This window comes from Cetorhinus maximus, chromosome X, assembly GCF_964194155.1.
Source record: "Cetorhinus maximus chromosome X, sCetMax3.hap1.1, whole genome shotgun sequence".
NCBI classification, from domain to species: Eukaryota; Metazoa; Chordata; class Chondrichthyes; order Lamniformes; family Cetorhinidae; genus Cetorhinus; species Cetorhinus maximus.
In genome coordinates, this window is record NC_135917.1 from 17,869,329 (window position 1) to 17,884,363 (window position 15,035).

The window sequence follows — 15,035 nt, forward strand, 5'->3', positions numbered from 1 at the left end:
ACTGTCAAACAAGCTACACAACTTGGGGCCAGTCGTCATAGCAGTTGATTGAGGGGACTGTCAAACAAGTTACAGAGCCTGGAGCCAGTCAGTATTGTGAATTATTGGGGAGACTGTCAATCAGGGTACCGATCCAGGGGCTTGTCAGTGAAGCAAATGACTTTGGATGTTGTCTCTCAGCTTACAGAGCTGGGACCCTGTAGGTAGACTAATTGGTTGTGGAAACTGTTACTCAGGCTAGTGAGGCAGGAGCCAGTTAGTATATTCCTTAATTGGGGAGACTGTCACTCAGGTTAAAGAGCCTGGTTCAGTCCGTAGAGTAATTGATCGTTGAGACTGTCTCACACATTACCGGTCTGGACCCTGTCACTATAGCAATTGATTGAGGAGGCTGTCACTCAGGTTACAGAGCCGGGGGTCATTCAAGATAGAAATTGTTGGGGATTCTGTCACTCTTGTAACCGAACCAGGGGCCGGTCAGTAGAGCGATTGATTGTGGAGTTTGTGACTCAGCCTCCTGAGCCGGGGGCCTGTCAGTGTGTTAAGATATTTGGTAGAACGTCACTCAGGATACAGAACCGAGTGCCAATCTGTACAGTCATTGGTTGTGGAGACTATATGGAGACTACAGAACCGGGGACCACTCATGCATAGATATTATTTGGGGAGACTGTCACTCAATGACAGCGCCGGGCCCAGTCAGTATACCAATTGATTGGAGAGGCTGTCAGGTTCAAGAACCAATGGCCTGTCATCACAGCAAATGACTGGGTGGGGAGGTGGGGTGAGGTGCGGGGTGGGTGGGGGGGAGGTTAGGTTACCGAGCAGGGAGCCTGAGAATATAGGAATTGATTTAGGAGTCTGTCACTGAGGTTACAGAGCCGGGGTCTGGCGTAAGGTAATTGACTGAGGAGCCTGACAGTTTTGTAACAGAATCAGGGCTCATGCAGTTTAATAATTGACTGGGTAAACAGTCACTCAGGTTAAGGAGCCAGAGGCCCCTAAGTATCATAACTGACCGTGGAGACTGTCAGTCAGGTTACATGAGCGGAGTCAGTCAGTAGAGCAATTGCTGGGGGAGACAGTCACTCATGTCACAAGTCCCGGGTGCCAGTCACCTTACTAATCGAGTGGCGAGCCTGTGATTGCAATGGCTGGGGCTTTTACTATAGCAATACTTTGTGTAGAGGGGGGATACTGTCATTTATGGTTAACGAGGCGGTTGCGGTTACCATCGCTATAGAGTGGGCGCAGGTTACATAGCTCGGGGCCTGTTACTATACGAATAGTGTGGGAGCTTGGGGTTTGAGGGTACGAGATGGGTGTGGCTATCACTGTAATCATAGCATGTTCAGTTGTCTGTATGTTTAAAGTGCTGGGAGACTGTCACCATAGTTACAGAGTGGGTAGATCGTCAATGCGTTTACAGAGCCAGGGCCTGTCACACTGGTAATGGCGTGGGGAGACTGTCAGAATGTTTACAGAGACTGGGGCCAGTCACTATTGTAAGAGCATGTGGAGAGAATGTCTGTATGTTTAGAGGGCCGAGGGCCTGTCACTATAGTAATAGAGGATGGCTATGGTTTGTGCTGTAACTCAGGTTACAGAAAGGTGACCTTCTCACTATCGTATTAGAGTGAGGAGTATGTCAATCAGATGACAGCTAGGGGCCTGTCACAGTAGTAATATAGTGTGGAGATTGTCAGTCCATTTACAGATCCGGCGGCTATCACTATCGGGAAAGAATGGGTAGACTATCAGCACGTGTACAGAGCCGGGCGCCGGTCAATATACTAATAGAGAGGATTGACAGTTAGCAATTTTACAGATCTGTGGGCCTTTCACTATATTAATTGAGTGTTGAGACTGTGAGAATGTTCAAAGAGCAGGGGCCTCTCAAAATAGCAATAGACAGGAATGAATGTCAGTATGCGTACAGAGCAGGGGGCTTGCCAATATATGAATAGTGTGGGCAGATTCTCAATATGTGTACAGAGCCGGGGACTTATCACCATATTAATAGTATGGGGATATTTTCAGTAGGTTCACAGAGTCGCGGTTATCGCTAAAGGGAAAGAGTGGGTAGACTATCAGTGTGTTTAAGGAGCCGGAGGCATGTCTCTATTTTAAAAGTGTGGCGAGATTTTCAGTAGGTTTACAGAGCAAGGGGTTATCCCTGTGGGGATAGTGTGTGTAGACTGTCAGTGTGTTTACAGAGCTGGGGGCAGTCAGCTATACTAATAGAGTGGGGAGACTGTCAATATGGTAATAGGATCGGGGCACTGTCACCATAGTAATAGAGTGGGGAGGCTGTCAGAATGTTCACAGAGCATGGCCGTGTCGCTATTGTAATAGAGAGGGGAGATTGTCAATATGTTTATTTAGCCGGAGGCCTCATATTGAAACTTTGAAACAAAATTGATGCTGCAGGAGGTTAAAGCTAAGTAATAGTTCAGGCATTGTATTCTTAAATAGCAGTGGGCACTAAGGGCTGAATGGCTACTGCTGCTTCGATTTCCGATGCCCACGTGCATGTGATCGGCTCGGTAAATTACCTGGATGCTGTATTTTATATTATTATTCTTATTACTGGCAGTTAGACACTGCAACTGAAACTGCCTCGTCAACATGCAAATGTACCTTAAGTATTTGAATATGCTGGAAGCAATTGCTGCTCAACTGCTGACTACATTTTAACATCGGGAACAAATGCGTTGCGGAAGGGTGTATCAGAGCCTGGTTAAGTAGCAGGGGAAGTGCAGGTCAAGAGACCACGAAATAATGGAAGAGGCTCAAAGGGAAATCTGTAAGAAAATATATGCGCTGAGTAACGTTTATGCGATGAGTACAGTAGGATATTGCAACTACAGCAATAACTCTGTGAAAGGCGAGCAGGAAAAGGGGACATGCGGTGACGTATTTACTGTGTACTACAGGACGCAATGCATACCCGGTAGAAGAGAATTCTACCAACGCAATAGTCATTAACTTACACGTTAAAAAAAACTGACCAGAGAGAAAGAGAGAGCTGGAGAGAGAGGGAGAGAGTGAGAGAGAGAGAGAGAGAGAGAGAGGGAGAGAGAGAGGCTCTTTCAATGTTTTCGAGCTTATATTTACCGAATGCACGCTAATTCTCTCGGTTCCTTCTGTTGTTTTCCCTTTGGTAATTTTGTCATGAGGATATTTTCTTACTCCTTTTCTACTTCTTGCTACCCTCCCTTTATTCAGCCAAGAACTTTAATTATCCGCTATTTTTCGGTTGTTTTAATGTAATATATTATTCCAGACGCCAATTAATCACGTATATAATCACGTATATAATCACCAATTAATCACGTAAATATATGTTGTCCACTGTTATTCCCACTTTATATAATGAATAATCTATTCCAATTTATCTGCACAATTTGCATTCTCATTGCCACAAGATCATCTCCTTACTATCTAGTTTTAATTTGGCTTTTTCTTTCCTTATATCTTTCACAATGTTTACCAAAATATCTAACTATATCCGGATGTATAGTCGCTCTATTTCACCCTAAAATGATTTTTCATACTTGTTTCAGTGATTTTTCAAAGTCTAGATTGATGACCACTGCTTTGCTGAATTTCCCATCTACTCAGCAAGTATTGCGTCCCGTAATACACATTTAGTACCTCACTGTAAATTTCCTCTAAGGTTAGTTGGGCTGTAGAATGACTTTTGCATTATTTTAACCAACTCTGATCCTCCCTTGGTAGACCATCCTTGAAAATCCTGCAATGAAAATTTGTCAGTTTTAAGTGCCATTAATTTCCCCATTACTGTGATTCTGCTTACGTGAACTTTGTTGAACCTTTGTTCCTGATTCACTGATAAATTCCTCGGGATGCCTGGCATGTTGAGCTCCCTTTTCACTGCAAATATTGATAGAATGTAGTTATTTAGTATGTCTGCCACCTCCTTATTATCGATGACAATGTCGCCATTATCAGATGTATCTTGCTTCACGTTGCGTCTGGCTATTCTTTTCCTAGAAACATGGGACATGTCATTTGGCGCTTCGAACGTGCTCCGCCATTCAATAGCATTATGGCTGATCATGTGGTTTAACGCTGTGCTCGTGCGCTCTCCCCATGTCCCTTCAGACCTTCAGCTGCAGAAACATATTTCCTTTTTAAATATCCTCAGTGAGCTGGTCTACACAGCCCCCTGTGGCCGAGAATTCCATATGTACACCGCACTGTGAGTGAAGATTTTTATCCTAATCTCAGTCCAAGCGGCTTATACCGTAGAGAGAGACTGTCCACCCTTCTTATCGACCCCTCAGGCGGAGAAAACACCAGCAGACCATAAAGCCAGGCCGTTCCTCTCAGAATGTTAAACATTCAAATGATATCCCCTCTGATTCACCTGAATTCCAGTAAATAAAGGCGGAACCAGCCCAGTTCCTCATCATTCGACAATCCTGATATGGCATGAATCATTCTGCTGAACCTTCGCTGCACTCCATCTGTGGAAATACATCATTTTTTTGGGATGGAGACCAAAACTGCACACAAAAGTCCATTTGTGCTCTCACCAAGGGCCTGTAAAGCTGCAGTAAAACTTGCTCCCCTGCTTAATACCTCTCACAATTAAGGCCAAAATAACATTTGCCTTCTTAACTTCATCCTGCATCTGCTTGCTATTTTTCATTGATTGTTGTTCAAGGACACCCATGTCCTTCTAAACATCAACAATTCCCAATCCATCATCATTTTTAAAATTCTCTATCATTCTGCTTTCCTACCAAAGTCTGTAATTTCACAATTATCACGTAAGACTGCATTTTCCATCAAATTCTCACTCACCTGACCTCCCTACATCGCCTTGAACCTTTTAACGCCCTCCTTATCGCTTACATTCTTACGAAGTTTCCTGTCATCAGCTAACTTGGAAACATTACATTTGTTTCCCTCATCCAATTCACTGTAATATATTGTGAATAGCTGGGGCCCAAACAGTAATCGCTGTGGTATGCCACTAGTCAGCGTCTACCCCTCCGAAACTTACCCGTGTCTTCCTATTCTACCTTTTCTGTCTGCTCACCAATACTTAATCCATGCCAATATTTTACCGCCAATGGCATGTGCTTCAATTTTGCACACTAACCTCTTAGTTGGGACTTTAACGAAAGCTTTCTGAAAATTCTAATGCAGCACTTCCACTGGTCCCCCCTTATCTTATCTGCTAGTTCCATGGAATTGTAAATGTTTTACATGGTGATGTTGGTATTAATTGCATGTTTCTTAAAATATTCTTCCTTTCTGCTCTGTCAACATTTGCTTTTCTTTCTATTTTTCCTATGCTCCAGGTTTCTGCATTTATTTAAGTTTAAAAAAAAATCCTTTCATACTTTTCTTGACTCCTAATTGTCCATGGATGTTTATTTTTTTAGCAAGTAGATGCCTAGTACGTTGGGTGATATGTTGGGATCTTTAACCAATTAAATTATCTTTCGCCAGCCCTAAATGTCGCTTGTCCTTCTCATTCAGGTCTTTGCCCCCTCATTGTTTGTCAGAGAGATAATTATCCCAGGCACTGTCAAGAATCTTCACGGTTTTCCTCCATATACTGTTCAGCGTATTACAATCTTCAGGCAGTGGCAAACACGAACGTAAAGTGAAGATGACTTTAATAGCTAGGAAACAGCTGATATTTAGGGAATGGGAATGGGTCTCAGGAAGGAATGTACAGAAAAGTAATGAACAGCAATGAGGTAGAATAACAACATGATTTATTTTATGAATTGAGCAATGGATTTAAGAATAATGCTCTGCATAAATGTCAATAAAAATCTGATCGCAATAAAACACGATGGGCAAAAGCCACACCTTTCAACAGAATTGAATCTAACAATTACCATTATCCACCAAGCACAATGAACTCGTAAGAATATTACAACAAAGAGGAACGGGAAGTACAGATTAGTCAACCGTGGTTCACTGAAGTGCATGCCAGGAACAGTACTAGGCATACCTGAACGAGTTGTCAACCTGAAGCTATCAAACAAGACTACTTGGGTGTCAAACAACATACGCAGCAACTGATAGACAGAGCTAAGAGACCCGGCAACATACGGATCAGATCTAAGTTCTGTAGCACTGCCACATCCAGTCGTGAATTGTCGTGGATAATTAAACAACTCAATGCAGGAGGTGGCTTCGCAAATATTACCAACCTTAAATATGGAAGAGCCCAACACAACAGTGCAAAATATAAGGCTGATGCATTCTCAACAATCTTCAGCCAGAAGTGCCTAGTGGATGGTCCAACTCTGCCCCCTCTGGAGACCCCCAGCATCACATATTCCAGACTTCAACCAATTCGATTCCCTCCACGTGATATCAAGGAACGGCTGAACGCACTGGATATTGGAAAGGCTATGAGCCTGACAACATTCCGGCAATGGTACTGAAGACTTCTGCCCCAGGACTTCCCACACCCCTAACCAAGATGTTCCATACAGCTACAACACTGGCATCCATTCGGCTGTATGGAAGATTGCCAAGCTATTTCCTGTAGACACAGAATCAAGAGAAATCCAAACCGGCCAATACTGCCCCATCAGTCTTCTGTCCATCATCAGTAAATTAATGGAAGGGAACATCAAAAGTGCTATCAAGCGGCACTTGCTTAGCAATAACCTGCTCAATGATGCCCAATTGGCGTTCCGCCAGGGGCAGTCAGCTCCTGAAGTCGATAGAGCCTTGATTCAAACATGGACAAAAAAGCTGATCCCCCGAGGTATGGTGAGATTGATTGCCTTTGACTTCAACGTAGCATTTTACCGAATGTCGATTGAAGGACCCCGAGCAAAACTCAAGTCAATGGGTTTTAGGGGGAAAACGCTTCACATATTGGAATCATACCTAGCACAAAAGAGGATGGTTTTGGTTTTTGCAGGTCAGTTACCTCAGCTCCAGGGCAATACGGCAGGAGTTCCTCAGTGAAGTGCCCTCGGTCCAACCATCCTTAGCTGCTTTATAAAATATCTTCCACCCATCATATGGTCAGAAGTGGGGATGTTCGCTAATGATTGCACAATGTTCAGAAACATTGTCTGTTCCTCAGATGCTGAAGTAGTCCATTTCCAAATGCATCAAGGCATGGACAATATCCAGGCTTCGGCTGACAAGTGGCAAGTAACTTTCGCGCCACACAAGTGTAAGAAATGACCTTACCTAACAAGAGAAAATCCAACCATCGCCCCTTCACGTTCACTGGCGTTATCATAATTGAAATCCCCACTATCAACAGCCTGGGGTTAACATTGAAGAGAAGCTGAACTGAACTATCCACATTATAACTGTATCTACAAGACCAGCTCAGAGGCTAGGAATCGTGCTATGAGTAACTAGCCTCCTGACTCCCCAAAGCCCGTTCACCATCTACAAGGCACAAGGCAGGTGTGTGATGGAATACTCCACCTTGCCTGGATGAGTGCAACTCCAAAAAACACTGAAGAAGCTGGACACTGTCCAGGACAAAGCAGCCTACTTTATTGGCACCATATCCGCAAGCATTCACTCTCTCTACCACCGACGCACAGTAGCAGCAGTGTGCACCATCTACAAAATGCACTGCAGTATTTCACCAGGATCGTTAGACAGCAAAGTCCAAACCCAAGTCCACTACCATCTAGAAGGGAAAGGGAAGCAGATTGATGGGGACACCACCACCTGTAAGTTCCTCTCCAAACCACGCACCATCCTGACTTTGAAATATTTCGCAGTTCTTTCACATATATTGCCGTTCCTTCACTTCTTAACTGCACTGTGTGTGTACCTGCATCACATGGGCTGTAGCGGTTCAAGAAGGAAATTCGTCACCACCGTCTCAAGGACATCGAGGGGTGGGCAATAAATGGTGGCACAGCCAGCAAAGCCCACAGACCTCGAATGAATCAAAAATAAAATCAGCATTATCATATTAATCGGCACTGGAATATCGAAGGGTCGAATGGTATGCCGTTGCGTCTATTTCTCATATTTGAATGCCTGCGATGTACTTTGCTCTTTAAATCATCTTGGTTTCTCTTTTCCCTTATTTCTGACAGTCTGTCTCTGTAACTGAGCCTGTTTTTCGCAACTTCATACATTATCTGAAAGATTGGAATAATTGATTAGCAATTGCTGCCGATCTACTGCTCAGAGATCAATATGAAGGACTAATGCCTCAAGGAAGGCTGCATCATCAGCAGACTAAATAAGATGAAAATGTTTTTTTTAGAAAGCATAACAAAGTGGCAGAGGCTCTGAAGGAAACATGTTAGCAAAGCTATGGAATAAATGAAATCTGAAGGATAATTAAGATGTTGGACTTCAACTGCAACAATTACCCTGACAAGGAGAGATTGGAAAAGGGGGGAATCTAGGGGGTAATTTTTTGTATGTTAAAGGCTACTATCCTTACCCAGTTAAAAGGAGACCCGCCAATATTGTGATGAAGAATTTGGATTTCGAATATAAATCACAGGAGAAATTGATAATTATTTAAATGTAAATGAGAACATCATCTATCAGAAATTAATAGCTTGTTCTGTCAAGGATTCGGAAAACAAGCAGAAGCAAGAAAATCCAAAAAATTAGATTGGGGAAAAAAAATCTCATATTCTGGCAATGGGAAAATAATTTGAAACAATAAAGTGAAATAGAATATTTACGAACAGCGCTGAAAATATTTTAACAGCGGTCAATAGGAGCATTAATCAGGAGAAATAAATTCAACAAAAATAAAAACAAAATAGTCAATAATGCGACCCGCTGGATGAATAATTGTAGCAGAACAAAACTAAATTTAAAGCCTGATTCCTGTAGTAAGAACAGTGATAATAAAGTAGAGGATGACGAAAAACAGGCCTCTCTCTCTCCCTGTTCCTTCGCGCCGATCTTCTAAGACAAGATTAATTTTGTATCATTTAACTTCACACAGGCACAGCAAACACACAGAACTATTTTAACGCGATGGCGTCAGCTTTTACATTCCCGGCAAGATTGTTTTTTACTGTCATTTTTTTCGAGGAAAGTTTCCTTTTGCTTTTAAAGTCTGCCGCAGACCTGCCTCACCATCTCACCCACTTCTATTCCTGAGCTCGTTTTGTTACAGTTCATCTTATATGGATAAATATCTGCCCGCTTATGTATACATGTTGATTGGGTAATCTAAATCCTGGAGATACGAAACAAGGGTCAACCTTTTATAAGTAAGATGTGAACAATTTCTTTTTCACTCAACACGTTGTGAATCTTTGGACATTTTTGCCACAGAAAGCAGCAGATTGCTCGGCCATTGAGTATAATCAGGGCACGATTTCATCAAACTTTTTTGATGCGATTGGGATGAAATGTTATACAGAGGTTGTTAACGTTTGACATAAAATAAAATATTAGGTACAACTGAATTGAATGGGGCAGCAAGCTGAGATGAGAAAATGAACCGTTCCTGCACCATAGGCCATGATGATTACATGCGTTCAATGTGTTTCACTCTCGTCATCCCCTATGCTTTTGTCCCCTTATTTTCCACGGCCTGCCTCTGTAACTGAAGCGATTTTGTCAGTTTCCAAATTTCCCTTCAACATTTACATTAGTGGCAAGCAATTTATTCCGGCTGCAAAACGTATTTCCATGTGGGGGACAGACTGTTCGAGGAATGGAGGAGCAGAGACAGTTTATATAATGCAAAGGTCATTCTAAAGCCCAACTAACCTTGGAGGAAATTTAGCGTGAGGTATTTACTGTGTACTGCAGGATGCAGTGCCGACCCCGTAGATGGAAAACCCACCAAAGAAGTGGTCGTGGGCCTAGATTTTGAAAAATCACTGAAGCAGATGTGAGAAGAAAATTAAGATTGAAATAGTGGCAGTGCCAATCAGAATAAAATTAGAAACCTCTGACAAAGAATGAGAAAGATGGAAGGAAAAAGAGTTCTAAAACAAAACTATATAGTAAGGATATTGTGGCAATGAAAATGCAAATTGCGCAGATAAACTGGAATGGAGTGTTGGGGATATTGATGAGAATAACCTTCGGGAATATATGCTTATAGGACATTACTAGGCGTCGGGAACAATATGAACCATTAAAATAAACAAAAAAAAAAGCTGACGATAAAATTTCCTGGATGTATAAAGGAGGGAAAGCCATTCATAGAAATTGAGGTTAAAAACATGCAATAAGTGAAATGAGAATAAAGGAGAAGGAGAAGCCAATCAAGGGGTTAGAGAAGAAATTTAAAAAATGAAAGCAAATAAAAACATCGAAAGTAAATTATGAATTAATAAAATACAGAGGTGTTAAAATGTTCTAAAGACAAAATTGATGAAGGATAATTCAGATCAGGAGAAGGGATAATAAGGATGCATGCGGTAAATATAAGCTCGAAAGCAATGAAGGAGTTATTTTATATCTGCCTACCTGTCTGTCTGCCTCTCTCTCTTTCTTTCTCTCTCTCTCTAAAACCCTGCATCACAAGCTCTCTCTCTCCCTATCTCTCTCTTTCTTTCACTCTATCTTTCTCTCTCTCTCTCTCTCTATCTATCTCTCTCTCTCTCGCTCTACCTCATTCCTGAGATAATTTTATTTCACTACAACGTAAATGAAGCTATCCACCCATTCATCTACACGTGCTTTTCTTTTGCGAGGGGCGAGGGCTGTACGGGAGAGAGGGGGAATGATGTGTGGGTGGGGTGGAGGGGCGTGGTGGGTGACACAATCTGAGAATAAGAGTGGCTATTTTGGATTAAGATGTGGAGTATTTTCTTCTCAAACATGTTTGTGAATCCAACCCCAAACGTTCAGCAGTTCATTATATGCAGCGCTAAAAAAATATTGGCGTTAGCGAATAAATAATAGCAAAATACAGCAAGAAAGTTGAGGAAAGTCATCATCTTGTTATAATCTAGTGGAATATCAAAGGCCGAATGACCTTGTGTTCGTTTTATTTCTTCTGTCAGTGTTCGTGTGTTGCACTGTGTTCTTGTACACATGTTATTCATGTATTTCTGGCAGCCAGTCAGTGTATCTGAAACGTTCTATCCAAATTGGCAATGTACCTTAAAGATTTGAATACGTTGTAAGCATTTGCTGCTGTTCGTAGAACGCATTTACATAACAGGAACAAATGCATTCGGGCAGGTCGCATCACAGCCGGCTTGAACAGCATTTATAATGATATTTTATTTTGCAGAAATATTGGAAGGGGATTATAGGAAAATAGATTTTCAAAGCTATGAAATGAGTAAAATTCATGGATAGTAATCATATAAATTTCAACCACGAAATTCAGTCATGGGTGGAGGGTTGGGGAAATGCGACAATGGAATGGGGCCTTTACTGAGTACAGGGCACAATCCTTAACCAGTATACAGCAAGTTCTCCAAAGCAATGGCGATAGATCTAGACATTGATAGCAAACCAGTGCTGATATGAAAACGTTTTTAGGTGAAACTCGAGGCATGATCATCAACCCAAATAGAACTATTTGTTTTGCCAGAAGATTGAAAAGCATAAGAAATAAAGAAAAAAGAGCGAGGGATTCGGGACAAATATGTCCCAATAAAAGAGAAACATAATAGTCAACCATAAAATAGCCATATGAATAAAGGAATCAGAGAAACAATATAAACGAAGCTGAAAAGCATTCAGTAAATAGAATGGCGATAAAGGAGAGTAGCGCATACATCAGTTCAAGAGGTTAGGGAAGAATTTTTGAAACATAAGCTGCGAAGGAATAAATCAAATAAGTTAATAAACATCCCACAAAAAAAAATGCGAATCAAAATAGGAGAGGCACAATAAGGATGCATTAGGAAGAATAAACTGAGTGGCCTGGCAGACGTGTTCTATGTTTATCTCTCTGTCTCTCTCTCCCTCTCCCTCTTTGTCTCAGTCTCTATCTCTCTTCTCAGTCAGTCTTATTCACGCCCATAGATAAACGCTTTTACAGTAGCCGAGCAAGCACATGAAGCATATTTAATATAAGAATCTCAGATTTCCAACCACATTTTAAAAATCAATTTCTCTTGATGCGTCACAGTGCCGAATTGCCACAGTGACCTTATTTCCTACATGGAACTGTGATTAAACAAGAGGAAGATTGACTGATTGCGTTTTACCTCTGCTTCAGATCTGCCACCCCATCTAACTAAATTTCATCCCTAAATTCATTATATAAAATTTGATCTTGCACGAATGCGTCTACTGGCTGAGTAATGGAGAACTTGTAGACACGGAAAACCTGTCAGCGATTTTGCCGTAAGGTATGAAGAAATTTCTTCAATCAAAGGATTGTGAATGTTTGAATTTCTCTACCGCAGAAAAATGCAGTTGCTCGGCCTTTGATTGAAATCAACACATAAATTTAGATAAAAACAAAAAACAAAAAATCATCCTCCGCCATTTCCGCCAACTCCAGCATGATGCCACCACCAAACACATCTTCCCTTCACCCCCCCCTGGCGGCATTCCGTAGGGATCATTCCCTCCGGGTCACCCTGGTCCACTCCTCCATCACCCCCTACTCCTCAACCCCCACCTATGGCACCTCCCCATGCCCACCAGAAGATGCAACAACTGCCCCTTCACTTCCTCTCTCCTCACCGTCCAAGGGCCCAAACATTCCTTTCAAGTGAAGCAGCATTTCACTTGCATTTCCCCCAACTTAGTCTATTGCATTCGCTGCTCCCAATGCGGTCTCCTCTACATTGGAGAGACCAAACGCAGACTGGGTGACCGCTTTGCAGAACACCTGCGGTCTGTCCGCAAGAAAGACCCAAACCTCCCTGTCGCTTGCCATTTTAACACTCCACCCTGCTCTCTTGCTCACATGTCTGTCCTTGGCTTGCCGCATTGTTCCAGTGAAGCCCAACGCAAACTGGAGGAACAACATCTCATCTTCCGACTAGGCACTTTACAGCCTTCCGGGCTGAATATTGAATTCAACAACTTTAGATCTTAAACTCCCTCCCCCATCCCCACCCCCATTTCCGTTTCTTCCCCCTCCCTTTTGTTTTTTCCAATAATTTATATAGATTTTTCTTTTCCCACCTTTTTCCATTATTTTTAAATCTATCCACCCCATCCCCACTAGAGCTGTACCTTGAGTGTCCTGCCATCCATTCTTAATTAACACATTCTCTTAGATAATATCACCACCTTTAACACCTCTCTGTTCCTTTTGTCTGTAACATCTTTTGATTATCTGCTCCTATCACTGCTTGCTTGTCCCTACAACCCGCCACTCCCAACTTCTCTCTCACCACCCCCCCCCACCTTAAACCAGCTTATATTTCACCCCTCTCCTAACTTCACTCAGTTCAGTTCTGCTGAAGGGTCGTCAGGACTCGAAACGTCAACTCTTTTCTTCTCCGCCGATGCGGCCAGACCTGCTGAGTTTTTCCAGGTAATTCTGTTTTTGTTTTTGACATAAATTTAGAGCTGTTTTGGGTACAAGGTGGACTAAAGATGTTGGGAATTTTTTAGAAGTGGAGCTAAGGTACAAGCGAAGGCATGTTTAAAGTGAGTGGGAAAATAAGCTTAAAGGAACAAATAACATTCCCCAGCTCCTTCAACTGACGTTCCGATGAGCACATGTCTCCAAAGCCTTTAGCTCTGTTAACATTCTCTGCCATTTTAGTTCATTTTTCCACACCCTGTCTCTCTCTCTCTCTCTAAATGAAGCTGTCAGACTGTGTCGTGCCGTGCGGAAGCGTAACGCGCAGAGCAATGCAGCCAGGGTCTTATTGATGGAGATTTGGTCACAGGGAAGCAACAGAGAGATGGAAAATGTGGGACATTTTCTACTTGTCAGGCTGGACCTCGTGGAGTTCCGCAGGGATTAATGCTGGGAACTCCACTATTTACAAACTGTATTAACGATCAACTGATGGGGGTTAATGCATTTACATTTGGTGTAGAGACAAAAAACGGTGAGAATTGTAAACTTTAAAGATGGCAAAAATAGGTTATGGAGAAGTTTGTGTGATTTTGGTCTCATTACATAGGTAGTAGCATAATTAGCTGGGAAGTGGTATAGCAAAGCTTCACTAGCTTGGTTCCTGGGAAGAAAGGATTATCTAATGATGAAAAGCTTACTCAATTGGGCCTCCCTGCAGAAGAGCAATATGAGGGGTGAACTTATTGAAACATGCAAGGTTTTGACAGGGATTATGAAGAGTGTTATGAAGTGAGTGTTCTGTCTGCCTCGATGGGAATCTAGAGCACATGTGCACAGTCACAGCAAAAGGGGGCGATTATTTTGGGCTGAGATGAGTTGAAATTTCTGCATTCAGGCTTTGGTAGATAATGGGAATTCTCAACGCCAGAAGGGTTTGCCTGCTCCGTCGCTCTGAAAATTCAAAGGGCTGAGATAGACGGTATTTGCTCTTTCAGGTAATCAAGGTGAGATAGGGGCTGAGTGTGAAATTGAAGTTAATTTAGATCTGCCATGAGTTCACTGAAAGCGGTTAAAGCTGTATCGATTACATGATCCACTCTAGCTACTATGTCTTCAGTTCTGATGGTAAGAAATCACAATTGCCGACATTGTAATCTATTTGGCATAGCTTTGTCCATTCACATCAACTATGGAAGCTTCTTTGAAAAGTTGTACTCCCAATCAAAATGCTTGTAATAATGCCTATATTTATGCTATTGGCAATTTTCTTATCGTCGTATTCTAATCATCATCAAAGTTATTAGTAACTGCAGTGAATAGTTGAGATCAATCTGGACACCGTATTCACAGCCTGCCAATCCTATTGACTGCTCATTGCCCCTTGCCTCTGGTTTATTTTCAGTGAGCCCTAGCCAAAGTTTTAATTTGTCTTCAATTCCATCAGTATGAACTTCAGCTAACAATCTCTTATGCAGGGCTTTATCAGATGTCTCCTGGATGTTGATACACATAACACCCATGGGTATTCCGCTGTCAGATACTTGGTTAACACTTCAATGAATTCAATCAATTCTTCAGACGTAACCTGCCCTTTAAAAACAAATGCTGGCTTTCT